This window comes from Xiphophorus couchianus, chromosome 6 (assembly GCF_001444195.1).
Source record: "Xiphophorus couchianus chromosome 6, X_couchianus-1.0, whole genome shotgun sequence".
In the NCBI taxonomy this organism is placed as follows: Eukaryota; Metazoa; Chordata; class Actinopteri; order Cyprinodontiformes; family Poeciliidae; genus Xiphophorus; species Xiphophorus couchianus.
In genome coordinates this window covers 2,790,052-2,802,200 of record NC_040233.1, presented here as the reverse complement: position 1 = coordinate 2,802,200, position 12,149 = coordinate 2,790,052, and the positions used below count along the sequence as shown (strand labels likewise).

General features: G+C 41.0%; 1 protein-coding gene across 1 annotated transcript in view; it reads left to right on the top strand.

Moving 5' to 3' along the window:
- The first annotated feature begins 1,499 nt into the window (after positions 1–1,499).
- The window catches only part of gng12a (guanine nucleotide binding protein (G protein), gamma 12a), a 32,090-nt gene continuing 21,440 nt past the window's right edge, over positions 1,500–12,149 (top strand). Inside the window, exon 1 of the mRNA XM_028021441.1 lies at positions 1,500–1,832. The gene's annotated coding sequence lies outside the window, so the exon portion shown is untranslated. The remainder of the gene's footprint in view (positions 1,833–12,149) is intronic.

Genomic DNA, 12,149 nt, shown 5'->3' with positions numbered 1-12,149 from the left:
GTTTTTTTTCTTTAACCACTAATGTAAGTAAGAACAAATACTTATTTGGAAAAGAGGGGAAAACGAATAAAGATAGACTGAAATGATTGAGTTGCAAACGAGAGGATCTTGGAACAGAATTATTCTGATTAGAAAGCAGGAAGATGGTGCCCTCTTGTGGCTCAAAGTAGAACAGGCACTCAAACCGGAAGGGATTCTTAAAAATAAATGAACTTTTTGCAAAAACGTACCAGCTTCAGAGGGATGGCAACTAAAGTGGCAAACATTTTTTGGGTAGTAGTTATTTATCAGTGATGTTTGAGGTCAGAGTTTTGACAGGTTAAAAAAACACGGCAGATAAATTGAGAGCAAGCGATATTAGAGATTGTACTAATAAAGTTTCATAAAATATTATTTTCTTTCGCTGTAATTGCATGTATAGTACTAATAAGAAGCGTCCGGGTTATTATTTGGTATAAAAAGTCTTTAATCCGTATTTATGCTGATTTCTTTCAGTCAAAATTGACATGTTTTCGTAAACTTCCGGAAGTTCCACACATCCCTCGCTGCAGCAGTAGGTAACTTGATTCTGTGAACCACCTCTTGCTGCTGAAGTTGGTATCTGATTCATAACTTTCACTTACGCACTTGAGTGGTTTTACAGATTAGATTCTCGACTAACTTTGAACGTTCCAGGTCTAAAAGCCGTACAACTTTATAGGGAGAAGAACAGTTATCATAAATTAAATACAGGTTCTTCAGTTTGATCAGTATAATATTTGTTCCATTTTCAAAAACGCGGAAAAGGGCATTTCGGTTTTTTTTACTCCCACAATACTGCACGTAGACATGGCTCAGTGTTTCCTTACAGTACGCACTGGGTGTAAATGGAGTTCATCTGTCCATCGTCTTTACTACATGTCCTTGCAGACTTGTAAGGGACCTAGTGCTCACCACTAGGGGCCACACAGATCAGAGAATTTAGAAAGGCTAATTAACTTGACATGTCATGTTTTTGGGGAGGAAGCAAGAGTACCCAGAGAGGAGAACATGCAAACTCCATGTAGAAACAGCATCGGCTGGTTGGTATGCAAACCAAGGACCTTCTTACTAAAAGGGAACTTACCACCATACAGATGAGTTCGTATGTTACCCCAGTGGCTTCTCTCATGGTACTCTGGCTTCCTCCAACAGTCGTCCAATGGCATGGATGTTGGGCTAATGGCCTCTGTGTGTCTCTGAGCCTGGGCCTTCTGTGATGCGGAGGCAAAATTCATAACAAATCTATCACAAGCAACAAGAAATGTAAAATTGGGTTATGCTTTCATATTCTTTTCTATTCATTTCCATGTTAATTTACATGTTTATGTTTGTCATGACTGATTTCTACAGAGACAACAAATGTTTTCCAGCTGTTTAAGTAGGACTAAGTTTTTTCCCCCTCCAAATTCCTTAAACTAGGTGAAACTGCCCTTTACTGAAACTACAAACCAGACGCTAACTTCAAAGTCGCCGAGTCCCGTGTTTCGGGTTGGTCCGCCTCTCTGTCCTCCCGACAACATTCGGCAGTTTTCGTCCAAGTGAAGGAGGAAAAAAGGAAAGCAAACAGTGGGCTGACCACTCGCTCTGACACGCCACGAGAAAGTAGCCGCGGTTTAAACACCCACGGAGGCTGTGCGAGGAAAGTGAAGCTGTGGGGCGTCTCGGCAGAGAACAGGTGGTTTTTATCCGCGGTGAGTTCACAGAGCAAGCGCCGAGAGGGAACGGTCTCCTCCCAGCTTCCCACGGACACGGCTCGGCTCCAGTCGGTCACCGGGAACCTGTCTCACCTGACTCCACGCTGCACCGGGCAGGTAAGACTGACGTGTGTCGGTGTCGGCTCTCATTGACAGCCGCCCGCTTTGAGTAGAAGCAACAGTTGGTGTTGAAGTGCGGAGAGGTTATTTACTGTCCCCGTCCACATATTGACTCTGCGTGTGTCTGGGCGGACAGTTTGGTGCCAGTTTCCACGCAGCTGCTGGCTCTCCATAGTAAACCGTGACTCACTGCTTTCACCAGTGGGCTCTTCAACAGGTCTCCTCAGCACGGTGGGCCTTTTTGCTCCTCTCCCCCCCCACAGGCTCCACCTACCTTCACAACAGAGGGAGTCCTTTTGAAAAGCAAATAGATTATTCTAGAGCAGCTGCACTGATGTAGATTAATCAGCCAAGCTAAGGATGATGGTTTCCATCAGCGCTGCTGGGATGAAGAGGAGAAGAAGGAGGAGGAGATGTTTACATGTGGGTCATCAACAGCTCTGTTCGTACACACACACACACACACACACACACACACACCCTCCTGGTCATTAGGAGGACAGAATACAGACCAACCATTGATAAGGCCGACTCATTAGTATCCCATTCAGCTCCATCAAAGCCTCCTCTACATACCCATCAGCCCGAGTGACCCACCTCAGGCCCAGGATCATCTCCATTCCCTTTTTGAATGTCCTCTGTTGGGGTGCACCGATATATTTCCTTAATGTTAGGAGATCAGGGATTGGCCAGTTCATCTAATCTACCTTCACAAAGGTCTGAAAGTCTCCCCCAGTCCCTTTTAGAGAGGGCTCTGACAGACCTGCCCACCAAGTCACATCTACGGTTAATAATCACTCCACTGTGATTAACTTGGCAAATTTGCTATATTTTCTGAATTTTCATACAAAAAAACAAAAAAAACAATCGGAATCGGCCCAAATCGGAAACGGCAGATCAGGCTTTTTAAAGATCAGGTGTTGGCCTGTCATGGTGACAAATTATGCTGGATGACGAATTGTCTGAGTAATTATTGCGATAATAAACGGTAATATTTGTGTTTTGACACCATTTATGAGTAATAAATTGAAAACAGCATAATAAAGCAAGTTCACCCTCTCCAAAACACAATAAACTTTAATTTTGTTCAGAACATTTAACACCGGAACTGGAAGATATTTTAAACATTCAGAATAAAACACAATAACCAAAACACAATAGATAATACAGGAAAAATCTCCACTTACAACCAGAACCAGAAGTAAAATGGATTATGATGTCTCTACACATCATAATCCATATTCATCGTCAGAATGGAAATGATCAGCCTGATTTTGATAAATTACGCTGTTAGTTGATACATTTCTTATTGCGGCAGGCTTATATCGGTGATCGGCTGGAAAACTGCAATCGCTGCACGTCTTTTCCTCAGGTTTTATTTTGAAGAAATGAACAGTTTATAACAAGCAGCCTGCAGCCAGGAACATAGTGGCATCGTTGTTATTGATGCAAAATATATCGGTATCAACGTCGGTATCCGACATGTTAAAAATGTGCTGACGTTAATATTTATTTCCATCTTTTTGCTCTTTGTGTTTTGGGAGCGTGGGAGGTTGGTCATGTGGCGTTTGTCTGGAGGATTTTTGGGGTGTTTAACTGAAACAGAGGAGGCAACGTCAATGATGTGGTCATTTAAATATTATATAAACTGCTTTATTATTTTTCTTTTATATTATCATTATTTTCTTTTTCTTCTCGCTCTAACATATCAACAAGATCACTCTGTACAACAAACACCAAATGGACTACACGTGACTGTTTTCTTCTTTCACACATTTTGTTTTCTTTCTGTGTATATTCACTCAATCTTAACGCCTGTATTTGATTTGTTTACATGACAATAACAAAGAAGCAAATATCGGTTATTGGCCATAGCAGCAATATTAATATTGGATATCGATAATATTGACCCAGATCTTCACATCGGTGCATCCCCTTGTAGTTGCTTTGCTTTTTGGGATGAATTCTGCTCATGCTCTGATTAGAAGTCAGACTTTTCTGTATTGGACCAGACGTCCTGGTGTTTTTACTCCGGCTGCATTGAAAACGTTGAACGAGCGAGTTCGTCGCGACGACAGGGCTGATGCGGCTCATGGAAATGGATCATGATGTAAACACCGTCCTGCTCGATGCAGGAAGCAGATGTGGCTCGAGATTGACTCTGAATTTCAGTTTGAGTCACAAACACAGGGACACCTGGCATTTTCTCAGTCTGCGCCAGAATGCTGCTCGACTCGCTCAGCAGCTCTGCGGACAGGTTCTGAAAAGAGAAACGAGGCGACGCCAGGAGCCAGGAGTCTCAGCAGCCGGGATCCGTTTCCTCGTAGCGCCGGCTCTGGAATGCCGTCTGTGCACAGATCGGTGAGGCAGGACGCCCCTCACTGATTCCACTACTTCCTTCGCCGAATTAGCGATTCATGATGTTTTCCTTGCGTGTTTCTCACACTCATCCAACAGAGCATGAAGAGACAACGGCGCTCAGCAAAGAGTTTACACGAAAGTTTACACACCCCGGTCAAAAGGCCAGGATTAGGTGGTGTCATAAAATGAGACGTGGATAAATAATTACAAACTTTTAATGTAATTTATTCCTTAAGGAACCTGTTTGCATGAGCTAAGCTACTTTATGCTTCAGTTTTAACACTTATCTATGTTATTGCTTTATATCAGCATCTCACATCTCTTACACTCTCACATAGAAAAGTACAAATGTCTCAGACTCAGGTAATCTGTTGAATTTAGTTCTGGAATTTGAATAGGCCATTTTAAAATGTCATCTTTTCTCTCATGAGGTCATACTTCTGCTGACCTGGATTCATGCTTGGGCTCAATGTGAATATTTTTAACCTTCATGTTTCTTTGTTGTCAACCACCTGCCGAAAAATAATAAACTACCCCCAGAGCATGATTCTGCCACTACCATGTTTCGGTGTGGTTAGGATCTGTAGAGATGGACTGAGGATCTTAGGGTAATATTCCATTTACACGCATTTAGGGCCACATAATTAGGCCCTTTACCGGCCCTCTATATTTACAGGGCCACATAAATTGGACCTCAAGATAACAGTTGTGTACTTTGATATTATTTTATCAATCAAATCAAAGCAGTTATCTGTATCCTGCCAAATTACTTCAATGTGAAAAAAAATGTTCCGTATTATTTAATTTTAATAGGTGATCACTGAATACAGACAACTGTTTATTAATATGTGAGCAGTTTTGTTAATGGGGAGCTTTATCAATACATTTCCTCAACCGGCTCTTTGAGGACATTCGTGCTCTTGATGTGACCCAAATTTAAAATGATTTTGACCCCTTGACCCCGAGCATTCTGGGGGATTCCAAGGCGTTCCCGGGCCAGACAGGACGCAGAATGCCTCCAGCCAGGTCTTTGTATTCCCATGGGTCTCCTCCCAGTGGGATGTGACCATGACATCCTTTTGATCCCTTGTAGCCTCTTCACGCCTTTAGCTAAAGGATCTTCTAGGACAGCTGAACCTTAAATCTGCTTTGTCAGATGCACTGTAACTGATGGTCTCCTGGTTGTTTACATTACAGAAAACTCCACTGTATCTCTGATACCGTCTGAATCCGTCTGATTCATAAGAAAAGTAATGCAATATGAGGCTGGCCTCATGTTCAGGATGGACTACTGTTTGAAGGTATTTAAAGTTGAAATGAACCCTGTAAAAACACAAAATCTTACTAAGTATCTTTGGTCTAGTTTCTAATGCAAATATCTGAGTTCACTTGAAATAAGACAAAACTAACGTTAATGTAACTTTTCAGCAAGATATAGGAGTTTATTTTTAGTCCTTAATTCATTAATATTGATAAAAAGTGATAGCTCTACTGGAAAATTATTTCAATTAAAACAAGACTTTTCCCCCCTTTTGCTAGTGGAACTAGTAAGTTTTATCAATATTAAGGAATTATTTGTTTAAAACAAGCTCCTATGTCTTGCTAAAAAGTAACTTGTAGATTTCATAGAAGTAAATTACTTGTAATCAACTTACTTATAAGTAAGTAAGTTACAAGTAAGGTCTAGTTACTGAATATATTTTCAGTAACTAGATTTAGTCTCAGAATTGACACCAAACTATTTAACAAATAACCACTTTGACTTTTCTAAACGTATCTTAGGAGAATGGAATGACTTTCCTTCCTTTTCTGTCAGGTTTGCAGTTCAGTGCACTAGGTGTGTTGAATTAGATGTGGATTATTAACTCCACTTTAATAACAACAGCAGCAGTGATGGAGGATATTCTGCTTTGTGTGTGGAATGCAGCCCTCATGAACCAGATCTAGCGTTTCATGTCTGTATCATTTAGACCAATCAGACTGCAGTAAATTCTTTAGAACTGTATTAGATGAGTAACATGATATGCTAATGAGTTTCAGCTGAAGGATCTGATGAACTGAGGAGTTTCATTCTCTGTCCTTCAGATGTCAGATTACTGCCCAGATATTGGTTTAATGAATGACATTCTTGTAGCAAATGACTCTGGAATCTGTTATTCTTTTAGATCGTACTGCAGTATTTGATACTGCAGACCATAGTATTTCTCTGGTTTGAAACACTGGTATGGAACTGAGGGTTTAGCCCTGGATTCAGGTCGTTCCTGTTTGAATGACGGAACATACCAGGTAAAGGATAAAGGAAGTGGACCAAGAGCCTGGATCTTGATTTTTTGCAAGAAATGATTCTTGTGGGGTTCCTCAGGGCTCAATTCTCGGTCCTCTTCTTTTTTCTTCTACCTGCTCCTGTTGTGGTGTATTTTCTTTGTGCTTCAACAGCTGCCTGCCGTCCTTGACTCTGGTGGGCTTTGACATTTATCACTGGTTGTAGTTACCTCACCCGCCACTGCGCTCTATATTGTAAAGCTAGCATTTGTCCCTGCCTATTAGGCGATATTCATACTGGATGACTCTGGTGCACATGTCTCCTATTGACCTGCTTCCTAATTATTTATGTACATTCATTCAGAGAGCAGAAACCAGTTATGCCTTCTGCTCTAAGGATTGTTTGCACCTCTATGTTCCTTGTGTACGAACAGAAAAACAGAATGATTTTAGTTGTTCTGCACTCTCAGTTTGGAACGCCTTACAATCTGAACTAAAACTCAGCTTGCTCATGTCATTGAACTCTTTTTGCAAAATAATAATAAAAAAAACCCCCCAACAACATCTTTAAATTAGTGCTGTCACAACTGCTATGCTAGACGTTTTGATCTCAAAGTGTTTTTATCTGGTTAAATAAAGATTTAATAATTTAAAAAGACCTCAGTCATAATAATACCCCCAACCCACGTAATAACTTTGGTTGTCTCGAGTCATTCATCAAATTATGCAACAAATTTTGAAGTAATTATGGATTGGGATTTCAAATTAAACTAATCAGCTCTGTTTTAAAGAACTTTCTTATTTTTAAGAAAATATTTGTGTGACCACAAAGTGAAAAGAGGAGGAGCCTAAACGCTTCTTCACATCACTGTTTGTGTCACAGCTGAGTATTTGCTTCGCTTGGTTTCCGCCCTGTGCGGGAGCTACTTTAATAAAATACTCAACATGGGTGGGGATCGTTTAGTTTGGCCTGAAACAGGCCAGGCAGATCACATAGCGAACAGCATAAGCATAAGGAGCGCTAATTTACTAATCGAGTCATCAGCCTAGCAGGAAGTGTTGTTGTAGCAACAATCTCAGATAGGTAGGAGAGGCAGCACCTTCCACTCCCCTCATCTCTGAAACTATGTCATGGTTTTCAGATGGTGTGTTGCGATTGCACCTCGGTTTCCTCACTGCTGTCGATGCACTTTCTGTCTGCGTTTCACTACTGGTACGTAATGTCTCCACACAACAGCAGAGCACCTGAATGCACCTGAGAGCTGATGGCTTATAATGCTTCAACCCCACAGCCTCTCCTCACAGGCAAAGATGTCGTCTTATATGCCACCAACCAATCCTGAGGCTTTCTGTGACATTTCTTTACTAAAACTAGAAGGTGTGTTAATATTTCCAGAGAGGCTATAGTGTTTGTTTGGTTTTTTTGCAGCAACATGTTGGACCTAAAAGGTGACACCAATAGTACTTTTCTGACTCTGTACTCTGTTTTGGAATGTAACTCCAGGCTAAGTTCATGGTTTCTGCTGTTGTACCAAACATCAGGTTTCACACGACTGATTAGTCAACTCAGTGTCGCCATCTGGAGTCTTCTTCTGGTTGAAAGCATGTTGCTCTGCAAACAAATTATGGGGTCATAGAAATTGGAACATTTTGTCACATGACACGTGTGTGTTATGTATTTATTGGGAATTTACTTAAAAGATCAATACTAAGTAGTGCGTTACTGTAGAAGTTTTAATTGAATTAAATGAAAAAAAAAAGTTTTTTTTCTCCCCAGATTACATTACAAATAAAATTCTAACTTTGCATTATTTGTCCTCAGTCCATTTTATAATCAGAAAATAAAATCCAGTGTAACCCTGGTTGGGTATATTTAGTTTTAGAACCAGATTTTAGTTCTAGATTAGCTCCTTAAATCTGTTCTCAAAGCGGGTACAGAACGTGCAATTGCAGAAGGGGTGAAATGATCAGCTCCATTTAGTTTTAGTATAAATTCTGCTGTTCTTTGAAAGCGTCAGAGAGATCAATAAAGAACAAACGGCAAATTTGAAAGAGAACAAAGGGCAAAGAATAAGTTATATAATCTGGTGCTGAAGCAATCCGTAAGTTTCACGATCTGTTTATTATTCCACCGGATATCATTCCGTTTCCTTCTAATTGATAACACTGCAGACACTTCAGAACACTAAATACACTTACGTCTCTATACTGTAAACACAGAGCCACACATCGCTAGCTCTGATTGGACGGAGAGCAGGAAGTAAATGTTTGGAGTGTAAACTGTACCCAGGGCTGCTGGGAGAGATCAGATCTGGAACAGTCAACGTTTGTTAAATGAGCTGTAAATCTAACCTGGTTTCTCTTCTGCATTCTTATAGATCTCTGTAGCGCAAAGGGGATCGATTATCTTTACAAAAGTATTTACACCCCACCCTACAACAATGCTAAGTTGGATCCTTTAAGGGGTATGCATTTTCCACTTCACTTTAATGGCCATAAATAAAACTAGGTGCAACAAATTGTCTTTTCAAATCACCTGAGGACTTTTTGGACAAAAAAAAAAGTCTGTTAAGGCCGAAATTGGAATCATCAGGTTAGTCTTTAAAATTGGTGCAGCCAGCCCTGTTGTTTATGTTAGAACAGGGTAAAAAACGTCCGGTGACAGCATGAGCTGCTTACGGAATATTTCCTTGACCTCCAGACGGCTCAGCAGATAGATTTCATTAAAACACTGAAGCTGGTCTATGAACAAGAGGTCTGACTTCAACATAACCTGCAGGTGTAGGTCTGTCTGCTACATTTTTGGTTAAAACATTTTTGCTGTCCGTGTGGTGAAGTTATGGTGGCTGGACTAGCAAGAAGTTTTACTTGAGAGAAATAGTTCATAATGGTGTATGGCCCAGTTAAACTAACAAAGTCATTTTTAAAATAAAAAGTTACTGAACTAAATGTAAGTAGTTACTACTCACCTCTGGTTTTGGGATTTTTGCTAAAACATCCCTTCATGGAAGTTTTGTACATTTAGATCAGTGAAATTTTGTCCTCACAGAAAGGAAAGGTCAAGATTATTTAGTTGCATGTTAACAGATGGATTTTTAGAATTTGTGTAATTGCTTTTATAACTTTATCACATTGTTTCCAATCATCAGTCTGTAGCTCCGCTTCCATTACAAATGTGCACAAAACTTTGTCAATATTCTGCTGATTCTGAAACAATACAATTTCACAATTGCTGTGTTTTTATTAAAGAATAAATGCAATGAAAATCATGTGATTTCCACGCGATAAATCGCGTTTGTTCGTGCGATAAATCATAAAACATGCTGCAATGACATTCTCCTACTACTTCCTGTTGTCTTCTTTGTCTTTCGCGCCAGTAGCAACATCCGATTGTTGATCATGTGACTTGTGTGACGCGAGAATAGTGTTTCCATTGAAGCTTAGAAAAAGTTTAGCCAAAACCTATTATCAAAAAACTTTTTTTTAAATTGGCATGCTTCCATTAAGCAAATGTACTTTCAAAATGTCAAACTGTGCAATCATATGGTCAATGGAAACACAGCTACTGAAGAGACTGATAATTATCCATGTTTATACCTGTTTATACATTTGTGCAATACCCTTTTCTTGCCACATGGTGGTGGTGTCTGATCTCTTATCTTCCTCAAGTATGTCATCTTCAAGGGTTCAGCTCATTAACAGAAACCGAAATAATGAAATAATGTACTGTAAAGTTTTCAGGGAAAAAAAACTTTAGCTTTGCTCCATTTGTACTTTAGTAAGTGTTTCTACACGATGTCAGCTTTATAACTTGCCTGATTTTTCTGCTCCTAATTGTGCAGACCTGTGAATGAACATACCATCTGTCACCCTGGCACTGGCAGGTGGTCCAAACATACTGGAAACCAGTCCATAATGCTTCATCTACTCCGTTTGTTCCCAGGAGAGAACCAGAACGTGTGAAATGTGTCTGAAAGAGGGCTAAACCTGCAGCACAGGACATTGTGCAGCTTGTTTTATGTGTGTGTGTGCGTGTATGCGTGTCTGTGTGTGCTTCTTCTGTGACATGAATAACTTTTTCGTCATTTGTCCCATTAGTCAGTTCAGTTTGCATGTGTGTGGAGTCCTACATATCATATTACTTTCAGGTTTATTTACTGGAAGGACCAAGTCGTAACAAACACAAGCAGGGTGTCATTAATCAAACACACAGGCTTTTCATGGAAAAATCAATCATTTACCAACTCGATCCAACGAATTTTGTAATTAATGCATTTCTCAGAATATCAGAATGTATGTTGTGTTTTACATACATCGCGTTTCCTTGGATGCATCTGAGTAGAAGTAAAATCTGATTTATGAAGCCTTTGACAGAAAGCAGTGTGTGGTTTCCTCTCGCCCCGGGTTGGTAGAGCCGGTAAAGTGGGTCCCTCTGTCCTGTCTGACTGGTTGAAGAACTTCCCAACTACTCCCACGTACAGTAAGGCTTGCCCGCTGCAAGCTCCTTTCATCCTGTTTCCTCCGGCATTCACTGCATTTCATAAGCCAGAAGTCCAAATTTGGGTATGTCTTGTGAGAGTGGGCGATAGTTCAGCTAGCATAAAGCAGCTTCCTGTTAGACAGGTATGGAAGAAGAATAGAAGGATAATGCTAACAACATGCACATATCGTGACCGGGATGAGGGAGGGGCATGACCCTTTGACCTCCTGGAGGAAAGTAGAAGCTGCTGCGGAGGCGTGCAGCCCAACTTTGCTCTCCAGTGACAAATAAATCATTAACGACTGCTTGTGGTGGAATTGGCGTGTAAATTTGTCCCAGAGCCAGCGTCACTTTGATGGATTCTCATGTTTCCTTAGACTCCCAAAGCATCTCCAAACAAAGAGCAGTGTGTGCTTTGTCACTGAGGCCCAGTCGGGACACCTGTAGTTAGAGGGCAGAACGTCTGCAAGTTTCTGAAACAAGAAACCAAACTCCTAAAAGTCAGTGGAGCCCGCAGTGTGTGAGGCAGGACGCACAATCCTACCCTGTCTTCTTCTTCTTCTGCACAGGCTCTCTGTCTGTTCACTCGCTCCGGCCAGGTGCTTCATTCACACTTCGGAGGACCTCCAAGTTTTTGTTTGCTGTGATTTACAGAATTCATTGTGCTCTGAACAAGGCCTCCCATTTTGCACCAGGGATGCTTCCTGTTCAGCAGCTTCTCCTCTAGTCAGCTCTCTGACACGCTTAATCTGGCAGTCTGAAATATTTGCTGGACAAATTAGTTTTCAAGCATCAAAAGACGGAAGTGAAGGGTAGGTGAAGATGAGGAGGAGGAGGAGGAGGAGGAGGAGGTGGCAGGGATCATTTTTAAAAGGAGTTAGGGGAGGACTGCAGAGGAAGTGACCCACAATGTGAGCCCCTTCCTGCACCCAACATGTCTCTGAAACTGTGGGAGCAGTCATTCATGTAGGTTCTGATTAATCGCAACACATTCCCCTTTGTGCCCTCTGTCTTAGTAAGTCTGCCATTTATTTGTCCTCTTTCTGTCTTCGGATGATTGAACAGAGATCGTTGAGATGTTCTAAGCTTTTAGAACGGGTTAGGTTCTAAAAAAAACAACTACTAATTTCCATCCATCCATCCATCCATTTTCTGTTCACCCTTGTCCCTAATGGGGTCGGGAGGGTTGCTGGTGCCCATCTCCAGCTACG